At 51.6% G+C, this 22,053-nt stretch overlaps 2 long non-coding RNA genes across 6 annotated transcripts; one reads left to right on the top strand and one right to left on the bottom strand.

Moving 5' to 3' along the window:
• Positions 1-1,072: 1,072 nt before the first annotated feature.
• On the bottom strand, positions 1,073-12,110 carry LOC123850523 (uncharacterized). Of its 3 annotated transcripts, XR_006792366.3 has the most exons (9): positions 11,831-12,110; positions 10,253-10,370; positions 9,939-10,074; positions 8,981-9,140; positions 8,149-8,357; positions 7,368-7,444; positions 6,499-6,650; positions 2,080-2,211; positions 1,073-1,989 (listed from the first exon to the last, which is right to left on the bottom strand). It is a non-coding gene; the product is annotated as an uncharacterized LOC123850523 (long non-coding RNA). The 3 variants fall into 3 exon arrangements; XR_010405724.1 differs by lacking the exons at positions 1,073-1,989; positions 2,080-2,211; positions 8,981-9,140 and having other exon boundaries at positions 2,219-6,650; positions 11,831-12,107; XR_010405725.1 differs by lacking the exons at positions 1,073-1,989; positions 2,080-2,211; positions 8,149-8,357; positions 8,981-9,140 and having other exon boundaries at positions 2,219-6,650; positions 11,831-12,104.
• Positions 10,403-21,535, top strand: LOC135361776 (uncharacterized). Of its 3 annotated transcripts, XR_010405728.1 has the most exons (4): positions 10,403-10,657; positions 11,577-11,780; positions 15,429-16,602; positions 20,668-21,535. It is a non-coding gene; the product is annotated as an uncharacterized LOC135361776 (long non-coding RNA). The 3 variants fall into 3 exon arrangements; XR_010405726.1 differs by lacking the exon at positions 20,668-21,535 and having other exon boundaries at positions 15,429-17,987; XR_010405727.1 differs by lacking the exon at positions 20,668-21,535 and having other exon boundaries at positions 10,403-10,711; positions 15,429-17,987.
• The last annotated feature ends 518 nt before the right edge of the window (positions 21,536-22,053 follow it).

Here is a 22,053-nt window from a genome sequence, read left to right as displayed (position 1 = left end):
GGGAGGCTAAATCCCCTCCTTGATGCACCCCACAGAGAAGCTTATCGTATCGAGATGAGGGACTGATCTTATCCTATAGACAAGAGAAGGCCACTGCCCTGGAGGGGCTGAGAGTGGGAAAGGGACAGCATTAGGGAGACGGGGCTGGGCTCCTCAGCCTGCCTTTGAAAAGCGGATGGGCCCTTTGAGCTCTGCCGAGGGGATGCTGAGGCTGCTTTCACAGCTTGTGGTGCTAGCACTGGGACCAGAAGTCCCCTCTCCTGCTTTTAGCCCAATGCCCTTTCCATGAACCAACCTGTCCTGAGGGTGGTCCTGTCCTGGCCACCTCTGTGTCCACAAGGGCTTGGTGAACGAACATGAAGGGAATGAACACGGGGGACCTGATCCCACCAGACACAAGCGCCCAGAAAGCACATCGTGTTCATGTCACAGTTTGGTCTCATACTGGCCTAACTCCCAAGGGGGTGCCCAGGTTTCCCAAGATTCCTTCCATGGCAGAGATGTTCAGAGAAAGATCTGGATCGGAGTTCTGGCTCTGCCTCTTACGACCCGTATGACCTCTGGAGCTCCCATCTGCTCATCAGCTGAGTGGGCACAATAACTGGACATACCTTGGGACACCTGGGTGGCTCTGTCGGTTAAGTGTCTGCATTCAGCTCAGGTCATGATTCTGGGGTCCTGGGATTGAGCTCCACATCGGGGTCCCTGTTCGGTGAGGAGTCTGCTTCTCCCTCTTCCTCTGCCCCTGCCCCTAACTCATGCTCTCTCTCTGACAAATAAATAAATAAAATCTTTAAAAAAATAACTGGACATATCTCATAGGTGTGTTTGCACCACTAAGTAAGATGACTGTGTGAGAAGACTTTGGTGCCCTGGCTGGCACATAGAGATCCCTGGGAATGGTGACTCTCTTTATGGTTCTGTCACCTGAACCCCCACCATTCCCTCACCATGCTCCCATTCTATGGGTTCAGACTTTGGAATGGAGGATTCATGCTGCTTCTAGCCCGAGCCCTCGCCCAACCCAAAGAGATTCTGATTCATTAGGTCTGGGATGGGTCCCCAAGCGCATTCTTTTTATTAATCTTTACTTTTTAATGAACATCCTGGGTGATCCTGATGCTTAGCCAGGTTTAAGAGCCACTAGAATAAGTGGTGCTGGGATTTTATTTAAATAAAGGCCACACTGTACCCTCAAAAAAGGAGGGTTCGCTTTGGGACCCCTTCCCTGGCCCCTGAGACCGCAGCAAGTAGGACGGTCTCCCTTCCCACAGGGAGGGTGGCGCTCCTCCAGAGGAGCTCTGCTGGAACGGGTGGGGGCAGGGCCAGCTGCGTCCCCTCCTGCAGCTGTTTCGGTGCCATGGCCCAGTGGAAATGACTCTGAAATTCATTCTCCACGTCTCCTACAGCTGGGCAGGTGGCTACTGGCCGGAGGGGCTGATCCCAGGAGAGGAGAGAATCATGCCCACCCACCTCCGCTTAGCACAGGGCTCCCCCAAACCCTGCCTTCTGGGGCCAACAAGTGCCTTTTGTCCCAAATCAATCCATGCCTTCCCACGGGGAGACTCTCTTTACTCAGTGTCCAGAAACACCCCACTCTTGCATGTCTGCACGTTCCCTCAGAACCGTGTGGCTTTGGAAGGTGGTCGGGCCTGGATCTCACCCCAGGCCCAGGGACGTCCTGAGGCCTGGGATGAGCTAGCTGCTCTGGGAACATGTGAAGGCAGGAAAGCTGCCCATGGGGACGAGAGTGGCCCCACAGATTTCACTCCTCCCTGCGAGGGACGGCGGGTGGGAGCTTGCCCCGCATCGGGGAACTCAGCCTTTTTATTAGCTGCGGGGAGGTGCAGGAGCAGGGCTTTGGCCGAGGAAGAAGGGAAAGGCCCAGAATGAGAGCACTGTCCTCTGCCAAGGACACAGGACTGTTGACGTGGGAGAGATGGGTGCAGCCTCTGGATGGAGTCCATGGTGAGGAGGAAATGGTTTTCACTGAAAAACAAAGTTGAAAAACAGTTTACTGAAGGGAAGAGAAAGAGGGGGAAAAAAAAAACCCTCAAACTGTCTGATCATCAAAATCACCTGGGTAGTTGGTTAAAAATATAAATTCCAAAACTGGTTCCAAGTCAATAAAATATTATTCTTGGTAGCTCTGGGTTTCTTTTCCTTGTGGTTTAAAAATGTAGATCCCTTGTTAATGATCTCTCCGTCGAGCTGGGGAAAAAATGAAGTTACACATAAAAGCAGTAGAAGAGCTAAAATCAGTTGCACAACAAGGAAACTTTTCAGAACGGGTTGAGTGGAAGAGGAGGGTGAGAACGAAATCTTTACCTTTCTAACCTGGGCATCACTATCTGAACTCGAATAATTAATCATACAATAAGCTCTGTTTTGTGATTAAAGGAGAGCCGGCCATAGGAAATACAATGAGAACCAATCTTTTAAAAATGTGGATTTGGACTCGCATAGCTTGCAAAGCGCTGGGGCGGGTGGGTGTCAGGGGTGAGGGGAAGCAATACTTTATAGAATCGACAATATAGATTATGTTTCTAATCTCCCTGTTGGGCTTGAGGGAGAAGGGAGGGAAGGAGACACAACAGGATTAGACAAAAATAAAATCCTAAAAGCAACTTGTCTCCAGCCAGGCTGAGTCTTCCTCTAGATGCATCTGTCCTCCCCTCCTTCTAGTTCAAATTTCCTATGTGTGTTGTCTCCTCTCACCCCCCTCTTGTCTCCCTCAGCCCTTCCCCAGTGCCCCCCTACCCCACCAACAGTGAGGCTGTATGCCCCAGCGTTATCTCTTCAACCCTCTTCTCTTTTCACTGTCTGCTTTCCAGGGCTGGTCCTGTCCCAGTGATAATCCCAAATCAAGGCCACACCCCAATATCCAGTTGCCAGAGGGTGCCCCTGCTCCCTCCTCAGCAAACCAGTATTTCTCTCTGAAGTGCATTTCTCACCTTCCCTGCCTGCTGACATCTGGTCCACTTGTTCATTTTTCAAGGCCCAGCTCAGACATCACCTCCTCCAGGAAGTCTTCTCAGTCAGTCATGCCATATGCTTGGTTTTTACAGTTTTATTTTGTTTTCGATTAATGAATTTTATTTTTTAGAGTGGGTTTAGGTTCACAGCAAAATTAAGCTTAAAGTACAGAAAGTTCCTGTGTAGCACTTATTTTTCACAAGATGTTGTGTAACCAGCTTTTATTAATTTTATTATTTATTTATTTAAAGATTTATTTACTTATTTGAGAGAGAGAGAGCACGGGGAGGGGCGGAGGGAGAGGGGGAAACTTTAGCAGACTCCTCGCTGAGCTTGGAGCCCAACATGCAGCTCCATCTCGCAGACCCCAAGATCATGACCACTGTGAAATGATCACAACAAAGCTAATTAACATATCCATCACTTCACACAGTCTCCTTTTTGGGTGTGTGTGAAAACAATTGAGGTCTCCTCTCTTAGCAAATTTTAAGTACACGTCATATAGAATTATTAGCTGTAGTCACCATGCTGTATGTTAGATCTCCAGAACCTATTCACCTTCTAACTGAACGTTTGTGCACTGACCAGCATCTCTCCATTTCCCTCACCCCCCAGCCTTTGGCAACCTCCATCCCACTCATCCCACTCTCTGCTTCTATGAGTTGGACTTTTTTAGATTTTACACCTAAGTAAGATCATGCGGATTGGGCATGTCTTCCTCGGCCTCACTTATTTTACTTAGCATGATGTCCTCCAGGTTGAGCTGTGTGGTCACAAATGACAGGATTTCCTTGCCAGCTTGTTAGCCCCGCCCACCTGTTGGCCCCATGGGGTTGTGAGCTTCTAGGAGGCAGCTCTGTGGCCTGGTCCACCTTGGACACTTGGCACCCAGCACGGTGGGACAGAGCTCTAGATCATACCCTCCTTCTTCACAGCCTTGCTATAAACACCTGATCAGGTGATAAAAGCCTGCCCCGGTCCTCTGCTATTCTCTTGTCTTCTGCCACAGCAAGGTCCCCTAAACTTAAAGGTTCTTTTTTTTTTTTTTTTTTAAAGATTTTATTGATTGTGCTCGCTTCGGCAGCACATATACTAAAGATTTTATTTATTTATTTGAGAGAGAGAGAATGAGAGAGAGCGAGTACATGAGAGGGGGGAGGGTCAGAGGGAGAAGCAGACTCCCCGATGAGCAGGGAGCCCGATGCGGGACTCGATCCCGGGACTCCAGGATCATGACCTGAGCCGAAGGCAGTCGCTTAACCAACTGAGCCACCCAGGCGCCCTAACCTTAAAGGTTCTTGACAACAGGTGACTGTGTCCTGCTTGATGCCTGTGGCTCAGTGGGAGCTCCCGCATCTAATGGGGATGGTGCTAGCTCTGTGACCTCAGTCCCTACACTGTCCCTTATTCACTCTGTTCCAGCCATATCAGCTTCTGACGTCTACCCAAACATACCAGTTTTGCTCCTGCCTCAGGACCTTTGTACTTGCTGTTCCCTTGGCCTTGAAGGGCTTCCTCCAGATAACTCACAGAGCTTATTCCTTCTGTTCCCTCAGGCTTTTGCTTAAGTATCAACCCAGAGAGACCTATGTGAATTATCCTACCTCAAGGTAACCCACCCCTCTGTGTCACTTTCTATCCACTTGTCCCTGCTTTGTTTTCTTCTCAGCATTTAAACCCCATTGGACACGATTCTTGGGGTTTATTACCTGTTTCCCCCACTAGCATGCTGTTTCTTGAGGGCAGGAGCTTTGCCTCTTGGGTTCCCGCTATTTTCTCAGTGACTATACATGATAGATGCTCAATAGATATTTGTTGAAAATGACTCCAGTGGATCCCAGCCTCCTCGCAGGGCCTCTGCCTCCAGTTGTGTTGGGCCACTTTCCCACGGGACGCGCCCCTCTGTGGTTTGGCAACACTGACTGGTAGAGTGAGACCTAGAGCCTTGTCTCTGAATCCCCGGTCCTGTCCTAACTCTCGCATCCTGCTGGCTTCTAGGCCTCAGATGCCCTGTCTGAAGAGGGTGTGGGTGACCGTGACCCCTACCCTGTATACTCCCCAGGGGGCCACGGCAATGGGCTGGAAGGAAATCCTCACAGAGGGGCTTCTGAGCGGGATTTAGGGTGTTTCTGAGAAGCTGAGGGAAGTAGCCCTGTGGCAGCAACAGGGGCGGGGCCCAGCCAAGGAGCACCAAGGACTGCTGGCTTTGGCCTCTGCCCGGGTTCCAAAGGACAGTCCCACAGGCTGGATGGAGGGGCTTCACCTGGCCCCCTGGAACCTTTTGTGGGTCTGAGAACATGCAGCGAACATGGTAGAGTGCTGCTCTGGAGTTTTTTACTACTTTGTTCAAATCCATACAATTTAACAAGTATGCATTGATTGGAGACACCAAGAACCTTGTAGACATTCATGTCCCTGACTTGGTAATTCTATTCCTAGAAATGTGTCCTAAAGAAATAATCAGAGATGTATACAAAGATATACGTGCAATGATGTTATTGAATTATTCTTTATAATAGCCAACGATTTGGAAATAGCTTAGGTATCAATAGGAGATTTGCTTAAGAATCAGTGTGCCATGCAATGGGATAGCATGCAGCCATTTAAAATTTATTTTCAAAGATCCAGGAAAATTCTTATGATGCATTTTAAATGGAAAAAAGAATTTTATATATGTGTGTGTAAATGACCTTATATCCATATATAAAATCAGAATTTTATGTGTGTATATGTGTGTATATCACATATACACACAATATTTTCCTGATTTTATTGAAATGTGTATATACACCAATAATGTTTATCTCCATTCAGTGTGATGATTATGGGATATTTTCATTTTTTTAAATTTTCAAGTAGTTTTTATGATGAATCTGTATTCATATTACAATTTTAAATGCTAATTTTTTTTTTTTAAGTAGGCTCCACACCCCGAATGGAGCCCAACTCAGGGCTTGAGCTCACAACCTTGAGATCAAGACCTGAGCTGAGATCAAGAGGCAGATGCTCAACTGACTGAGCCACCTATTTTTTATTTTTTATTTATTTTTATTTTTTATTTTTTTAAGATTTTATTTATTTATTTGACAGAGAGACAGAGCGAGAGAGGGAACACAAGCAGGGGGAGTGGGAGAGGGAGAAGCAGGCTTCCCGCTGAGCAGGGAGCCCGATGCGGGCCTTGATCCCAGGACCTGGAAGCATGACCTGAGCCGAAGGCAGACGCTTAACGACTGAGCCACCCAGGCGCCCCTGAGCCACCCATTTTTCAATGTGATCAGTGATTTTTAATAATCCACTGATTCCCTATCATGCCTTCATTTGGGCAGATAGTGGGTGCAATGATGTTAAGAAAAACTTGGGCATACCAAGTAAATTCATTTACTTTTCAAGTCTGGAAGCTTCTTAGCTCCTGGGAGCCTTTATGTGTGTAAGGCGTTAAGTCCTCTGAAATGAGTACTGTGGCTTGGGGGCGCCTGGACCGAGGACTAGCGTTCTCTCCCTCTATGTCATTGTGGGTCCCACCTGAGAGGGGAGGTGGGACTGCACACCCTTGCGTGGAGAAAACTGGTGGTTTCATAGTTCTTCCAGGCACTGCGTTTCTGTTCCTGTTTTCTTCCCTCTGGGTTTAGTAACACCATCTGGTACGTCTTCCCAGGTTTCTTAGACTTGCTCTGCTAAAAGAAGCCAAAGCCTGGGTTTCTAGCTGTGCTTGGTCCAGAGAATTGAAAGGACAGTGGCATCCCAGGGGGGGCAACCATGGGAAGGTGGTAAAAATTAAGAAATTGACCCAAAGAAAGGGGGGGGCAGATGACAGCTAGGGTTATTTGATCCAGCTGTCTTTCCTGCCTAGAAATTCTCCTTCCTGAACTACATCTCAGAGGCTCTGGTTTATGAAATAATAACAACAATAACTTTCAATATTTGTGTCATTTGTGTACAAATAAGTGCATGACTCTTCTAGAAAAGTTAAAAATTCAGATAAGCAAATCCAAATTAAAAACCAAAACTCTGAAATTACTTTTTATCTTACAACCAGTCAATATTTTGGGGTATAATCTTGCAACATTTTTAATGAATCAACATATTTCCAAAGTCAGGTTATTTTATATATTTAATAGGTTTTCATTTTTCTGTGCTATAAACTTATTTCTATGTCCCGAAGTGTTCTTAGAATCAGAAATAGACTCCTTAAATTAAAGGATGCTAGGTTTGGTTTCCATCCCTGCACAAGCCCTGGGAAGGCAGGGTTATTCTGAAGGGCTTAGAGCTGAGCCCTGCACACAGAGCTCCAGGGCCTGCTGGCCCCCACGTCTGCATGTCCCACATGCTCCAAACCATCTACCTCTCCTCTCCCCACCCCACCCCACCCCACCCCCAGGCTTGGGGCTCACCTCAGAGGATGAATTACACCTCCTTGCCGGACATGAAGCCATTTGTCTTGTGCTCTGGAATCCTGAAGAGATAAAATCTGGGCAGAGCACATTTATTTATTCAATGTAGTTCTGGGTAGGTGAGCCCTACCCTTGGGGATCACCTCCAGATCGGGGTTAAGAGTTTACAGGGAGAAGGAGCAAGCAGGTCACGAGATACAGACCAGCTCCAGGGGGCACCCCATGGGGGCCCGAGGAGGCCCCATTCTCCACCTCGGGCCCACTCTAATCCCAGCTCCAACCTCCCAAATGGCCCCCTTGAGGCCCGTCAAAGATCCAGGTTCTCTTGTGTTCAGACAACCAGAGCACTCCTCCTAACCCCACCCACCCCGCTGAACTCTGTGACACAGCTCTGACTCTCCTCAGGTGTGGTGTCTCTCCAGATACCGTGCAGAGCACGCAGCCTCTATGCCAGGGCTCCCAACCCCTGACCCTCATCGGATCACCAGGGGAGCTTGGTAAATATTCAGAGACACAGATTCCGCAGGGCCGGAGAGGTGCCTAGGAACCTATATTCTCACAAAGACTGGTCCTCCTGACTCTTCCCACAGAGCTGTCTTCTCGTCCCTCATCTCTGCTGATGTGGGCAAACAGGGCATTTGGCCCCTGGGGCAAGCAGGCCTACGGCATGCGAAGCAACGAGAAACAGATGGCTTTAAGGCCGCTTTCTCAGGTAACCTAAGTTCAGGAGGCTTGGCAGCCAAACTGGCCTCTCCTGGCAGGGGGACTTGGCAGGGCCCACCTGAACGGCCGCACAAAGCCATCCTCACAGCCTCTCCGGCCCTGAGTCCCCAGGCGCTTGCTTCCCGGGATGCACAGGCACGCCTCTGGCCAGCCAGGCCTGCAGGGGTTTGTGGCTGGAGAATCAAAGTAGAGTCCTGGGCTCCTGTGGATGCTTCCTCTAGAAGGCGCTGGTGGCGACAGTGCACCAGGTCTGAGGAGAAAGGGCCTCTGTGGGCCACAGGCGGGTCTGTGTGGACAGAGGCCCACACACGCCACCGCCTTCCCGGGCCCCGGGTCTCCGGTGCCAGCCCAAGGGACTCGGGAGGGTCAGACCCTTTCCCACCGCTGCCCCCCCCACACCCCGTCCCATAGCGGAGGCAGGAAGGTAAGCCTCCCCGTTTCTGCCCCGGGGCCTCGTGGGAGCCCCGAGGCCTGTGGTAGGGGGTGTAATGACCCAGCGGTCCCTGTGGGCAGTGACCCCACAGACGCCCTGCTCAGTTCCATCCATTCCCAATTTCTGGACTTTCATAATAAAAGCAATCTGTTAAATGTACAACAAAATGCATTCTCTGTCTCAGTCTGTGGTAACTCCAACCCTTCAGTTGCTCAGACCAAAACCTTGGAGTGGTCCCTGTGTCTTTTCTCTTAGACCCATGTCCCCTCCCTCAGAGAATCCTGTCAGCTGGATTCCAACTGATTCCAGAATGCAACCACCTCTCCCCAACGGGGGCCTGACAGGACCGGCTGGTGACGGGGGTGGGACTGGTCCGGGGTCAAGCTACATGTCGCAGACCCTCATATGTGTCCAGAACCCTTCTGTCCAGATTTGATTTCCTCATGACTATTCTTACCAAGAAAAGCAGTTCCTCAGTCACGTACAAAATGAGATTCCTTTTTCTGTATCTTTAGCATGGTATCACAAATCCCCCAGATTCTTCTTCAGATCGCGTGTCTTAATTTGGGCTTGCGAACTCTACCATCCTCAGCAGGGGCTCCTCTTCAGCATGGGGACTTGGGGTTGGGAGCCAGGGCAAGACACTCAAAAATCTGGGGGCCCCTCTGAGATGCCGAGACCAGGGCCAGGGGAGCCCCAACCCCGCAGCACCCTGCCCTGCTTGGAATCTGCCGTGGGATGATTCTGCCACCGCAAGTGTGACGATGCACGCGAATGACAGGGAAAGCTGGGTCCCCTCCCCTGGGGGACACTTCTGCCTCGCCCTGCCAGCAGGAGAGGGTTCCTCCTCGGAGCTTGTGTCAGGAGCCGTCTTCCAATGGGATCCCAGGCTCAGCGCTGGGTGAGACGGACAGAAACAGGCTTTTCTTGGGAACGTGGGGTGTGTGGGGTGTACGTGCGAGACGGCACACGCTGTGCTGCCTCCCCAGGCTCCTCGGGCCTGCAGGTGACAGTAACCAGGCGCCACCTCCCCCGGCCCCTCTCCTAGCCCAGCCCCACCTCCATTCAAGGTCAAGGCCTGCAGTGGGCCTTAGTTGGCGGCACTCCCAGACCTGCTTCTGCTGAGCCCTGGACGGGACTCCCTGGCTACGGCTAGCAGCCCCACCTCAGGGCTTGGAGGAGCCAGGACCTCTTGTCCGAGTGAGGACTTGAGCCTCGGAAAGGAGGAGGCACCAAGCCCACGGCACCCGGCAGGTCCACGGCAGGAGCTGAATGGAAGCCAGATGGGCTGCTGCAGGGAGAAAGGGGGCCGGGCCAGGAAGGAAGGAGGAGCAGGCCGCTCGCAGGCTTGATGCTAGAGCCAGTGGCTCTCCTCACCCCCAACTCAGCCCCAACGCCTGCCCAAGCCCACTCACTTCCAGCCTGGCCTCCTCTATCTTCCTGAGCCCCCAGGGCCGGCCAGAGGCTTCTCCCCTTCTGCAGCCTTATATCCATCTTCTGGCTCCTCCCTCTGGCTTGTGGCTTTTGCAGACTCCAGGCAAGGGAGCAAAGCTGGGGGGGAGAAGGGGGTCTGTGCCCGACTCAGCCAGACTCCCTTCCAGCCGGTCAGGCTGCCCTCCCCGTGACAGACTGCCTAGAGGCACCCTCCCTCCCCTCCGCAACCTTTCCCCACTCCCCCATGCTCTCCCCACCCCTGTGGCCCCCAGCCCTGACTCAGCCCATAAATTACCTGGGGACGGTCCGCTGACTCAGCCAGGAAGCCCTGAGCCCGGCTCCTCACTCCCAGGCCTCAATTCCACAGCTGGCTCTCATTCCGGAATACTCGGTCCCCTCCCCTCAGGAAATTCCTGGAAAATATCGGGCTTCTTCGAGGGGAGATCTAACCACAGCCACAGCGGGGAAGGGGGCCATTACAGCCTCGTCCATCATCCTGCCACCCTGGCCCTCCTCCACAGCGGCTGTGACTGTGTGGGCTGAGCATGGAGCTGTCAGTCCCCATGAAGTGACAGGCACATGGCCATGGAGGGACCGCCGGGCAGGGAAGAGGGAGGAGAGGCCAGCGTGGGGTCAGGCAGTCAGGGCAGGCTGCTGGGAGGTGCGACCAGGCCTGGGCCAGGAAGGATGGTGAACACTGGTAAGTGAAGAGATGGAAAGGCTGCTCCAGGCTCAGGGACCGGCCTGAGCAAAGGTGAGGCAGGGGGCAAGAAGCCTGGTATGTACGTGGGGTCGGAGGGAGTTGGAGAATTACGGGCCTGAAGGGACACTGGTCCCTGTAACATCCCGAGACCTTCCTTGGGCTCCTGAGGGCTGCTCGGACCCGGGGGATGGGGCAGGGTCTCTGCACCTTCAATGCCCCAGTCTCCGCACCTTCACGCCCGCCCTCCAGGAGCCCAAGCTGAGGCACGTGGCTGCGGCATCAGGACCCTGTGGGTCTAAGGGAAACACAGACATCCCAGGCCCTTCCTCCCTCCGCCCGGACCCCCCTTGAATACTTTCTTTGGAAAGCCCATTCGTTTATGAGGGACAGCCAAGTCCAGTCCACAGATAACACGCCTCTTTCTTTGGCTGCTTCCCCTCAGACAATAACAACTTTTTAAAGGACAAAAATTCCTGCCCAACTTCCCCCAAGGAAGGATGGCTGAGGGGCATGGCTGTGGCTTTAGTAGTGAATGCAGCACGGAGAGAAACAGAGCAAGCTAGCGGCCTAAGGGGTGGGTGTAGTGGGGGCAGGGGCCCTGAGGCCCCGGGGCCTCAGGCTGTGGGAGGCCAGGCCAGGGGGCCTTGCGGAGGGGTCTGCTGGGTTCCTAGTATTTATTCACCTGTCCTGGGAACAGCAATTCTTCAGCACAAGACAGGGAGTCAGGGCGACGTGGGGCTGGAGACAGAAAGGTGGGAGAGGCTGCCAGCCGGAGCGAGGCTCAGAGGGAAAGACCAGAAACGCAGAATGACACAGAGAGGAGAGTCCTTGAAAGCAAGGCTGGGTCTCAGCTCCTTGTGGCTCCGCAGCCCTGAAGCTGGGCAAGCGGCTTTAATAATAAACGGTGTTCCCCCAGGCAGGCGGTCCTTCATCCCCAGACTGCACTAGATGCTTCCGCAGCCTCCGTGCCTGTCAAAGCCCGAAGCCGTTTTATCGACATTCTCAAGTTGCGTGTTGGACCACCTGACCCCACTCTAGACCCCCCGGAGACAGATCTGCTTTGGTCAATGTTGCCTCACAGCACCTAGTGGGGTGCCCCACCCCTTGCTGTCTGTTCAAGGTACGAAAGGAAGAGGGGAAAGCTGGGGGCGAGAGACCCGACAGACCCACCGTGGGATTTGGCCTCTGGAGAGACGCTCCAGGGCGCCTGCCCCTGCTTTCCAGCCCTGGGCAGGGGCCTGTCCTGTTCCTAGAGCCCGAGGTGGGGCCGAGCAGGCAAGGAGGCTTACCTCTGTGAGCCCCAGCCCTGGGGGGGTGGGGGGTGGGTGTGCTCTCCCTGTGCGGCCAGGCTGGTAAGGGTGACGGGCATCCTGCTTCATTGTCACTGGTTCAGCCGTGCTTCCAGAAATTCTTCCTGCCAGTAAGAAGAGGAAAGAAAAGCCTGGGCAGCCTCTTGGGCTGCCAGGAAGGGGGTGGGCAAGTGGGAACAAGGTTTCCCAGAGCTCTCACGGGCCAAGCCGGGGCTCTGGGGCCTCCTGCCTGGGCCAAAGGGCCGGCTCAGCCTTGGGACAAAAGTGGGCCCCAGCCTGAGGTGTTAGAAGAACTGACCGGTGGAACGGGGGCTCACCCATGTCCATGCCCAGCCAGGCTGTGTTTGTGGCTGCAGAACAGAGACGGGAAGAAAGAAGGCCTGGAAATTGCTGGGCTTCCCACGGGTCTTTTCTAAATGGGGGGGGGGGGGTCACAAAAGACTAAAGCTCATATTCAATCCAGAGTAATAATTGCCTCACCTCCTATTTCAGTGTCCAGCCCTATAGATCTTGAAGGGAGACATAGGAAAAATTATTATTAATTATTATTATTATTATTCTCCAATATAGCATTTTCCTAGTGTGTTCTGCACAACACCAGCCTACAGGGGTAATTCTATTTTTTTCTTTTAAGATTTTATTTATTTATTTGTCAGAGAGAGAGAGAGAGAGCACAAACAGGGGGAGGAGCAGAGGGAGAGGGAGAAGCAGGCTCCCCACTGAGCAGGGAGCCTGATGTGGGGCTTGATCCCAGGACCCTTGGATCATGACCTGAGCCGAAGGCAGACGCTTAACCGACTGAGCCACCCAGGGGTCCCTACAGGGGTAATTCTTGGATAAAACAGGTAGGTTTGCAGAACTCAGCACGTCAGCTACCCTCTGTAAGACTCCCAGTGCACAGTGTGAGTATTAAATTCTCAAAGAAATCCTGTAGAGACTCAATTCACTTTGGTTAATCCAGTGTTTCTCAAATGTATTCAACCACAGAACGCCTTTTTCATGGGACACCATAAAGTAGGGCTCCCAGACACACATTTTGGGGAACGCTGCATTAAAGCTTTTGATGGGTGCTTTTCTAACTTTGTTCCAGCCATGGTGCCACAGGGGTGGTATGAGGGAAAAGGGGAAATGAGTCAGCTGGACTCTGGGTCTCCATCCCACCCCACCCACCCCAGTTCAACCAGCAATTCCTTTATTCTGCTGGAATTGGGTCTCCAACAATATATTTTTATTTGATGAAAGGTCTCTCCTGCTAAAACTAGATTTGAGAGCCAACGCTTTATGGTTCTTCATGATTGTATGTTTTTACCTTTTTAAAAATATTTTATTTATTTATTTGACAAAGAGAGAGAGAGCACACACAAGCAGGGGGAGAAGCAGAGGGAGAGGGAGAAGCAGGCTCTCTGCTGAGGGGCTCGATGCGGGCTCGATCCCAGGACCCTGGGATCATGACCTGAGCCAAAGGCAGACGCTTAACCGACTGAGCCATGCAGGCGCCCTTTTTTTTTTTTCTTTCTGTTTTTACTTTTTTTTTTTTCTCCATGAATATATGAAGAGAAAGAAAAGAAGAGGCAGAATTGGCCCGGGGGGTGGGGGGGAGCGGAATCTAGAAATAAAAATAGTGACATTAAAATGCTGTAGATTAAACAGAACAGGAACACAGTGTGGCAGGAAATCACCCCACGTGTAAATCTCAGGATGTTCTGTCCAGGTATTTCTAATTCCCTTTTATAGATGAAGAAGCTGAGACAGGAGAAGTTGAGCTATGGGCCCAGGACTCTAACTAGATCTCTGACCAGGTATTTTGCCATCCTTCCCCAGGACTGGGGTTAGGAGAAGGGCTCCTACCCTCAGAAAGCTCCCAGGTTCATGGAGGAGGCAAAACTTGCCCACCAAAGGACGGCGAATGGAAGCAGTACTAATGCAGATGCAAAGTCACTGTGGTTAGGGCTGTCAGACGGCAGAAGAGAAGGGTTTGGGAAGCAAGGGGCTCAGGAAGGCTTCTCTTGGAGATCTGGAATTGCCCCGTGATATGCCCCGGAGCTTGGTGTGATTCTGCTATATGAAAACTGATTTCTGTCTTCAGTTCTAGAGATTTCTTAGCCATCGTCTCTCTGAATATTGCCCCTCATTCTTTCCAATCTCTCTTCCTGGGATTCTACTTGGCATAGGTTGGACCTTTTCATTCTAACCGTTCTACCTCTCCCTCTTCCCCGTTTTCCACTATTTACTTCTTTGTGAGGCCTTCTGGGTGAATTCTCAGATCTCCTTCTCCAGCTCTGTTTATCCCACTGAGTTTTAAATTTCAACGATCATTTTTTATTTTGGAAGTCCTACAGACTGGCTTTTGAAACTCAAAATCCAACAAGTCTAGCCTATTCCCCGAGGCAACCAATGCTATGAGGTCAAGGCCAGGCTTCCCACGTGGAGTCCTAAAGCTGATGGTCACTGGGTCCCCTCGGGAACCCCAGGGGCCATGCAAATACTCACATTCTCCGTGTGGGCCTCAAAGCACACTAGCTACAGGAAGTGGGCAGAGCTAAGGAGTGCAAGAAGATACTGGGGGAAAGTCTAGTTCGCAAAATATCATCCCATATATGGTCGATACTACTACTACCATAATTCCGATGATCATTATTATTCCAGCACCATCCGTCTAAACTTGGGAACGTCCTTACCCCTCCCTAAACCTTGGCTTCTCACCTGAGGCTGCAGCAGATCAGCCCATTCTTACTGTGAATCTTTCCCGCATCAGTCCCTGAAACTTCCCCTTCCTGCTCTGCCTTGTCCTACACCTTTTCCTGGCCCAGTGAAAGGTCTAGTCGGGCAGAGGCCGGGCCCTGAGAACAGCCGAACAATGACAGCAGAAGCCCCCGAGCCAGGGTGTGGGAACCAGCTGAGATTCTGGGAGAGGGACCGGAAACGAGGAGGGGAAGTCCAACAGCTGGACAGGCGGCCACGTCCGCCCCCAGTCCTGCCCTGGAAGCTCTGCTTGGCCGTGGGGGGAAACCAGGCTGTTTCTCTTGGATGGTCACCTCCTGGGCTACTCATTCATTCAACAACTATTTATTGGACACCTACTAGGTGGCAGGCCTTGTGCCAGGAACAACCTTGCCCCTGGGGACCGTCCCTTCCACTCAGCAGAAACATTCCTGACTGTCATTTCAGGGCTCACACCACAGTCCTAGGTAGTAGGAAGGGCTCCGCTCCATAACCCTTCTTGACAAGAAGGAGCCATGACTTTTGCAAGGGCACAGGGCAAAGGGGTCTTCACTCCCCACTCTACCCCTGGGGCCTGGGGGAATGAAATCCTCTGGACAGTTTGCCTGAAGACAGTCAAAACAAATTAACTGGCTGCATTTTGTGACCTCCAATGCGCTGGGGGACACAACCCTTTTACTATCAACAGCTGTGCAGAAAGCTCTAGATGTCTGTCAACCTTCCCTTTGCTACCACAGGATTACCTTCTTTAAAAGGGGGAAAAGAGTGTCCCAAATCCATCGTGGAAATTGCTCGATTTCCCCAGAAAAGGCCACCAGGAACCCTTTCCCATCTTTGCTAAAGGAGAGAAAAAGTCTGAAAAGTTTGGTGAGGAATTTTTCTCGGAAACTGCAAATGGTAAGCTTTTTAAGCCCACCTTCCTGAGCTAGTGGCTGGGTCTCCCCAAGACGCCAGTCACTTTTCTCCTTGTCTGGATTTCAGAGTAGGTAAAACAGGCTCCAGCAATTCCTGATTTCCCTCGGAATAGCAAGCACCAAAAAAGACTCAAGGTTCTTGGCTCTCAGTCTTTGTTGGGCTCCACAGGGAGCTATTTTAAACTCTGATGTTACTTCACGTCATCACCAGGCCCCGCTCAAGGCCAGGGCATCACGGAGCAAGAATGCCATGTGCTTACCCACAATGCACACGTCACAGATCCCTCACCCATATATGATGTACACATCCCCTACACACATATACACCATTCTGAGGTTTACTGTATTCAGTATGCACACTGCGTAATTCCCCCCACAGCATGGACACAGAATACAAACATACATTTCTATGCCCTACAGATATCCTACTGCACACACACACACACACACAACACACACAGATTCATGCCACATTTATATCACGCACATGAACATACATCCAACTTGTGCATCAATACGCACTACACACGTACACCACGTTCGCAAACACAAGAACACTAACATATACACGTATGTGACCAACGTATTCTATTTTCTGATTAAAGTTCTTAAGATCTTAGTTTCTATTTAAACCCAGTTATAGAACCCATCAACTTCTCTTGGTCTCTTCTTTCTTGATGATATTTATGGATTTCTTTTTTCTGTTTCAACAAAAAACAAACAAAGCAACAACAATGACGAAACGTTTCTTCGTATTAGTTATACGGAAATGCAGCCAGGTGCAAATTTATCAAAATGCCAGAAAAACAAATGGACCAAGAACTCAGATTTGGGGTTGTTTACCCTCTCTCTTCTTCCTTACGAAACTGTAGCCATGTCATTTTTCACAGACAAGTGGGAGATGCTTGGAGATGCCTGTCTTCCGCCTAGATGTTTGCCCTGGGGGAACACACACAAGATTTGTCACAAATCCTGGGAGAATCACTTCTCATAGAAGGTTGGTTCTCCCCCCCCACCCCTCTGCCCCCCCATTAGAACATGGCATGCCGCGAGAGTGAAGATGGGAGGTAGGAAGGCATGTGTACCACCGCCCACACCAGGAGGCCAGAGCAGACATTACTAATGGATCAAGGCCTCTATCGCTCCCAGCCTGGACTTGGGGTCACAATCCTCCACAGAGCCTTATCAGTTCATCAGGGCTGGCAAGTAAGCTGGAACAACGTGAGATCCCACAGAGCGCAAGCCCCTCGGTGCGTAGATGAGGACACCACGGCCCAAGGACAACCCCACTCAGCACAGTTCCTAGCAAAATGAGCCCTCTGCTCAGCTCTATGCCCCACAGATGTGGCTGGTACAGGGACAAGGGCCTCCCTCAGGGCCGAAGAAGAGGGACCAGAAGGAGGCGAGGCCAGGCCTGGGTTTCCCTAGAGGCACCGAGTTGTTTCCTTAGTCTAAATCCTGTGCACCCTCGCTGGCGCAAGCCAAGGGGCCCGGCTCTCTCAGTGATAGCACTCCCCGGCCTTCTGTCCCTGGGCCTCTGGCCTTCGGGATCAAGGCAGGGAGTGCAGGGCCTTCCAGGGTTCATGGATGTCGTCCTCCCTTCCCCCATCCCGGTCCTCGCCTCCTTCCTGAAGTCTTCTGCCCCACTACCTCTGGCCAAGACCCTCTCCCCAGAATCACCGCAACTCACAAACAGATGTTCATCTATGTGCTGGCACGTACTGGCCTCTCAAGGGGTCCCACAACTAAGCCAGAAGCGCCCCCTCCCGACGGCCACACTTTGGCCTTTGCTGTGCCTCTGCCAGACACCCTCCCCACTGCCTCCCACCCATCCTTGAACACCCATCGCACATGTCACCCTGCCTTCCCCGAAGCCCACAGGTGCCTTACTCTTTATCACCAAAACTGTGTTCCTGGGCTTTTCTCACAATCCCGATCCAAGAGTGGAAGGTGTCTGGGTTTTATCCCCTTAGTGCAGTGGACTTTGGACCTCTCATACCCACGGCACTCTTCTCCAGGAGAAACCCTCCTCCCGGACAGCGCAGGCTTAGTGTGGAAACTTCCACTCGCCTGCACTCAAACTCCTTGGCAGGGCCCCAGCTCCTGGCATGTTGTGGGTGCTGAGGACATATCTGTCGAGGGGGCACAAGGGATGCATAGGTGATGGAGCCCCGGCCTCCAGGGGTCCTTGGCCAGCCCCACTCCCCTGGATGGGGGCCGAGCAAGACACAGCAGGGCTACCATGGACTGGTTCTCTGGCCTCCAGGCACTTCCTCTCGGGGCATTCCTGTCTCTCAGGGCGACAGCTGCTGCAGGCAGCACTAATGGGGGACCCTGGAGGGGAGGCTCCTCCTGGGCGGCCCTGTCACGGGGCCAGTTGGACACAGTGTCCCCCACCTGTGTTACTGCTTCCAGCCTGGGGTGGGCATGGCGGCTGCCAGGGACATTCTTTCCCTGGGGGTGGGATACAGCTGCTGGGAGATGGGGAGGGAGAGGGAGGGCATGTGGGCTTCAGCATTTGAGTCACATCACAGCCAGACAGACAGATGCCTACACCGACCGATGTGCCACCACACATTGTCATCACACAGGCACGCGGGCCCTCCCACTCAATTACAAGCCACACAGTGGCACTCCTGGTGCGGCCACGGCCACCGGGAGTTTGGGCAAATCCAACACTGGGAGAGGCTGAAATGACCGCAGACAATGAAGGAAGAAAATAGAGCCGAACCGGAAAAACGGTGCCTTTATTGGTGGGAAAAGACTCAGGTCCTGTTGCTTCCACCCTGGCTCAACCCCAGGGACCGGAGGGACTGTCTTGGTCTTTTCTGGATCCCGGAGCCGCCTGCAGCCCAGAGCAAAGCCCGCTCAGCCTCACCGGCAGCCCCAGGAGGCATGTGGTGGGAAAAACGTGGGGTGGGGACCCAGGAAGTCTGGGTCTCCAGGTTCAGCCAGGACCAGCTGGGAGACCTTGGACCAGTCCTTTGACTTTTAAGCTTTCTGATCTGTGCACAAAGGGCAGCTCTAAGGTCCTTTCAGCTTTGAAAATATGTGAAAGGGGGTGGAGTAGGGTGAGACAGGGTAGTGGGGCCATGGGGGATGGGCGCTTAGAGAGGGGAACCCTCTGATTGTGGAGTCTGGGGGTTGGGGAGCCCAGCACAGACAGCCCCTTGAGGATTTCCCAGAGAGAGGGGAGGAGGGGCAGCATGGAGCCAGGGTGAGGGGGTGGGGAGGTAGTGTGGCTGCAGAGAATAAGCCTACAAGGGAGGCCAGGAGGCCAGGCCCTCCCTCCAGGGGCTAAGAGGCCCCTCCCTGTAACCAGCCTCCTCTCCCCCACCTCTCAGCCCCACCTGACTGAGCTGCTTCATCCATGCTTCCAGCAGGTGGACCCCTGTCTGAGAACTGGGCTCCGAGGCTTATGACAGCGATGCAAAGAGACAGCCGGTGGACAGGGCTCAGGGGTGCACCTGGCATGCTAATGTCGGCGGTCATATGGTCATCCTTACACCTATTAATGCACGTCTCTGTCTGTCCTCATCCAAGGCAGAGATTTTCCTAAGTTGAGGGCCATCATTTTGTCCAACCCTCTACCCTAAATACCACAGTGCTGGGGGCATGGTAGGTGGCTCAGTGGACTTCCCAATGGGGACTGGCTGGAGATGCTTCCTGCCTGGGGTCCCGCATCTCACTGCTCACCACTCCCTGTTGCACTTCCCTTGGGCAAGTCAGGGGTGGTGAGCCCACTCCAGAGCCCCTCTCCTGGACCATTCCCCCCAGAGCCCTGAACCCTGGTTCAGACTCTCTGCACTTGGGTTCCAGAGACTCTCCAGGCATTCCTGGCCCTATAGGAGCCTTGACCCATAATGAAATACTTGATAGGCACTGTCCTCTCTCTCTCGGGACCCAGCCTCACCAGGATGAGGCTTGGTGACTCAGGTGAACTCATTGCAGACCCCGGACCATGTCGGGGCAGGCGGACTGGCAAGAACAGGCACCACCATTCCCACCCCAGAAGGGAAGGATGAGCTCCTGGCCTCAGGGCCTGCTCCCCGTTTCTACCCTGAGGGGCTCAGTGCAGTCCTGTGGGGAACAATAACAGGATAAGAAGGATCTAGGAGTATTCTGTGGGTTTCTGTTTGCTGTTGCTTTGTTTTCTGAGCATTTCCTCTATCCAGGCACTTACAACCCTACTTACTTTATAAACGTGATCTCCTTTTATCTTCACAGCAGCTTTATGTCAGACACTGTCTCCATCAGTTTTGTTTTTTTTTTTAAGATTCTATTTATTTATTTGAGAGAGTGTGCATGAGCATAAGTAAGTGGGAGGGGCAGAGGAAGAGGGAGTAGCAGGCTAAGCAAGGAGCCGGACGCGGGGCTTGATCCCAGGACCCTGAGCCAAAGGCAGATGCTCAACCAACTGAGCCACCCAGGAGCCCCTCCATCATTGTTTTAAAGACAAACTCGCCAGGGCTCAGAAAGGTTAAACCCCATGCCTGGGGCCACACAGCAAGTGTGGGACTTGGGACTCATACCCATGGGCGCCTGACATGAAAGTCTGTTGTGTCTCCACCACAGCAAGGGCAGTCCTACTTCAGAGGGGTCGTGGTTCTTTGGCCATTTACCAACATATTTCCAGTCATTTGCCTCGTTGATTCTGCCAGCAATCTAGCATGGCAGGCGTTATCATCCCCATTTTGCAGGTGATGAATCTATGGCTCAGAGAGGACAAGTGATTGTCCCAAGGTCACCCTTCCACTAAGTGGCAGGGTCAGGACCAGGACCCCAACCTGAGTTTAAATTCTATCCTTCCTCTTCCTGCCAAGAATCTCATCCACAGAAAAGAGAGCAAGAAACAAGTTTTCCTGCTAGAACTGCCTGGAGGATGAGGAAGAGGAGGAAGAGGAGGAGGAGGAGAAGGAAGGAAGGAAGGAAGGAAGGAAGGAAGGAAGGAAGGAAGGAAGGAAAGAAGGAAGGAAGGAAGGAGGGAGGGGGAGGGGAGAGAGAGGGAGGGAAGGAAATACCCCAAATTTCTTTAACCGTTTCCATTTCATATAATTTACAGATTTTCCAGCCTTATCATGGCCCTCTGGACACAGCATGTTTCTTCAGCCCTTCAAAATACGGTGCTGAAAACTATAATATTTGGTTTCCTCATCAATGTACAATTGAGTTATTTCTTATCTCTATATAATGGTTCCTATGTACTTTGAATCCTTTTCAAAGACTATTATTATTCTGTATAACCCCCACATTTTATGTTAGCTTAAAATGAGATTCACTAGACTTTCTCCAAGGAAAAGTGTAGGAGGGAAGCCCTAAAGGTCCGTAGAATTTTGCAACCTGCTTTTTACACTTAATATACTTTGAATGTAATTCCAGGATGATACAGATCTGTTATTTATTTATTTTCTTGGTAAATACTTTGTTTTAATTTTCAATATATGTTAGATACAACAAAATGCAAAGAAACTAAGCTTGATAAAAATTTACATATGTAGACATGTATTTAACCACTACCTAGGTCAAGGTATTGAACATTTTGAGCACCCGGAATGCTTCCTCATTTCCATCCCAGTCAATACCATCCCCCCCCACCATAGGCAAATGTTCTGATCTCTATCACCCTAGATTCATTTTGCCTGTTTTGGAATTTCATCTAAATGGAAGGAATCCTATTGGGGCGCCTGGGTGGCTCAGTCGGTTGGGTGTCAGCCGTCGACTCAGGTCATGATCCCAGAGTTCCGGGATCGAGTCCAGCACCAAGCTCCCTGCTCAGCTGGGAGTCTCCTTCTCCCTCTGCTCCTCACCTTGCTTGTGCTCTCTCTCTCTCTCTCAAATAAATAAACAAAATCTTAAAAAAAAAAAAATGGAATCATACAGCATGTACTCTTTTGTATTTGGCTTCTTTCACTCCACATAATGTTTTTTTGAGCTTCACCCATGTAGTTGTAGTTCATTCTTTTTAATTGCTATGTGTATTTCTACCTTACAAACATATCACTCTTTGTTATCCATTTTTCTGTTGACATATATTTAGAAATGCAGATTAAAACCGCAGTGAAACACCTTTCCATATTCATTAGAAAAGCCTAAAAGAAGCAGGCTGACAGTACTAAGTGTCGGTAAAGGTGGGCAGAACAAGTGGGGCTCCCAGCCACTGCTGGTGGTGGTAGAACATGTTAGAACCTTCCTTCCCTGTTCAGCAACATCAACTCAGGTTGTACATACACATATCCTTTGAGCCAGCATCCCATCCTGGGTATAAACCCAAGAGAAAGGTGTGCTTATGTCTGCCCAAAGACATGTTCCAGAACGTTCATGGCAGCCTTGCCGATCATTCCGTTGCTGTGCAGGTAGCTGCCAGGCTCTCCACTGTGTGAATGCACCATCTCCCATTGGCGGGAGCGCTTGTAAGCAAGGCTGAGAGAAGCGTCCTTAGGCATACGCC

Source organism: Mirounga angustirostris, unplaced genomic scaffold (assembly GCF_029215605.1).
Source record: "Mirounga angustirostris isolate CCGP_5_RB_7025 unplaced genomic scaffold, mMirAng1.0.hap1 SCAF_10, whole genome shotgun sequence".
Lineage (NCBI taxonomy): Eukaryota > Metazoa > Chordata > Mammalia > Carnivora > Phocidae > Mirounga > Mirounga angustirostris.
Note: the sequence above shows the minus strand (reverse complement) of the source record. Positions and strands in the feature narration are given on the sequence as shown.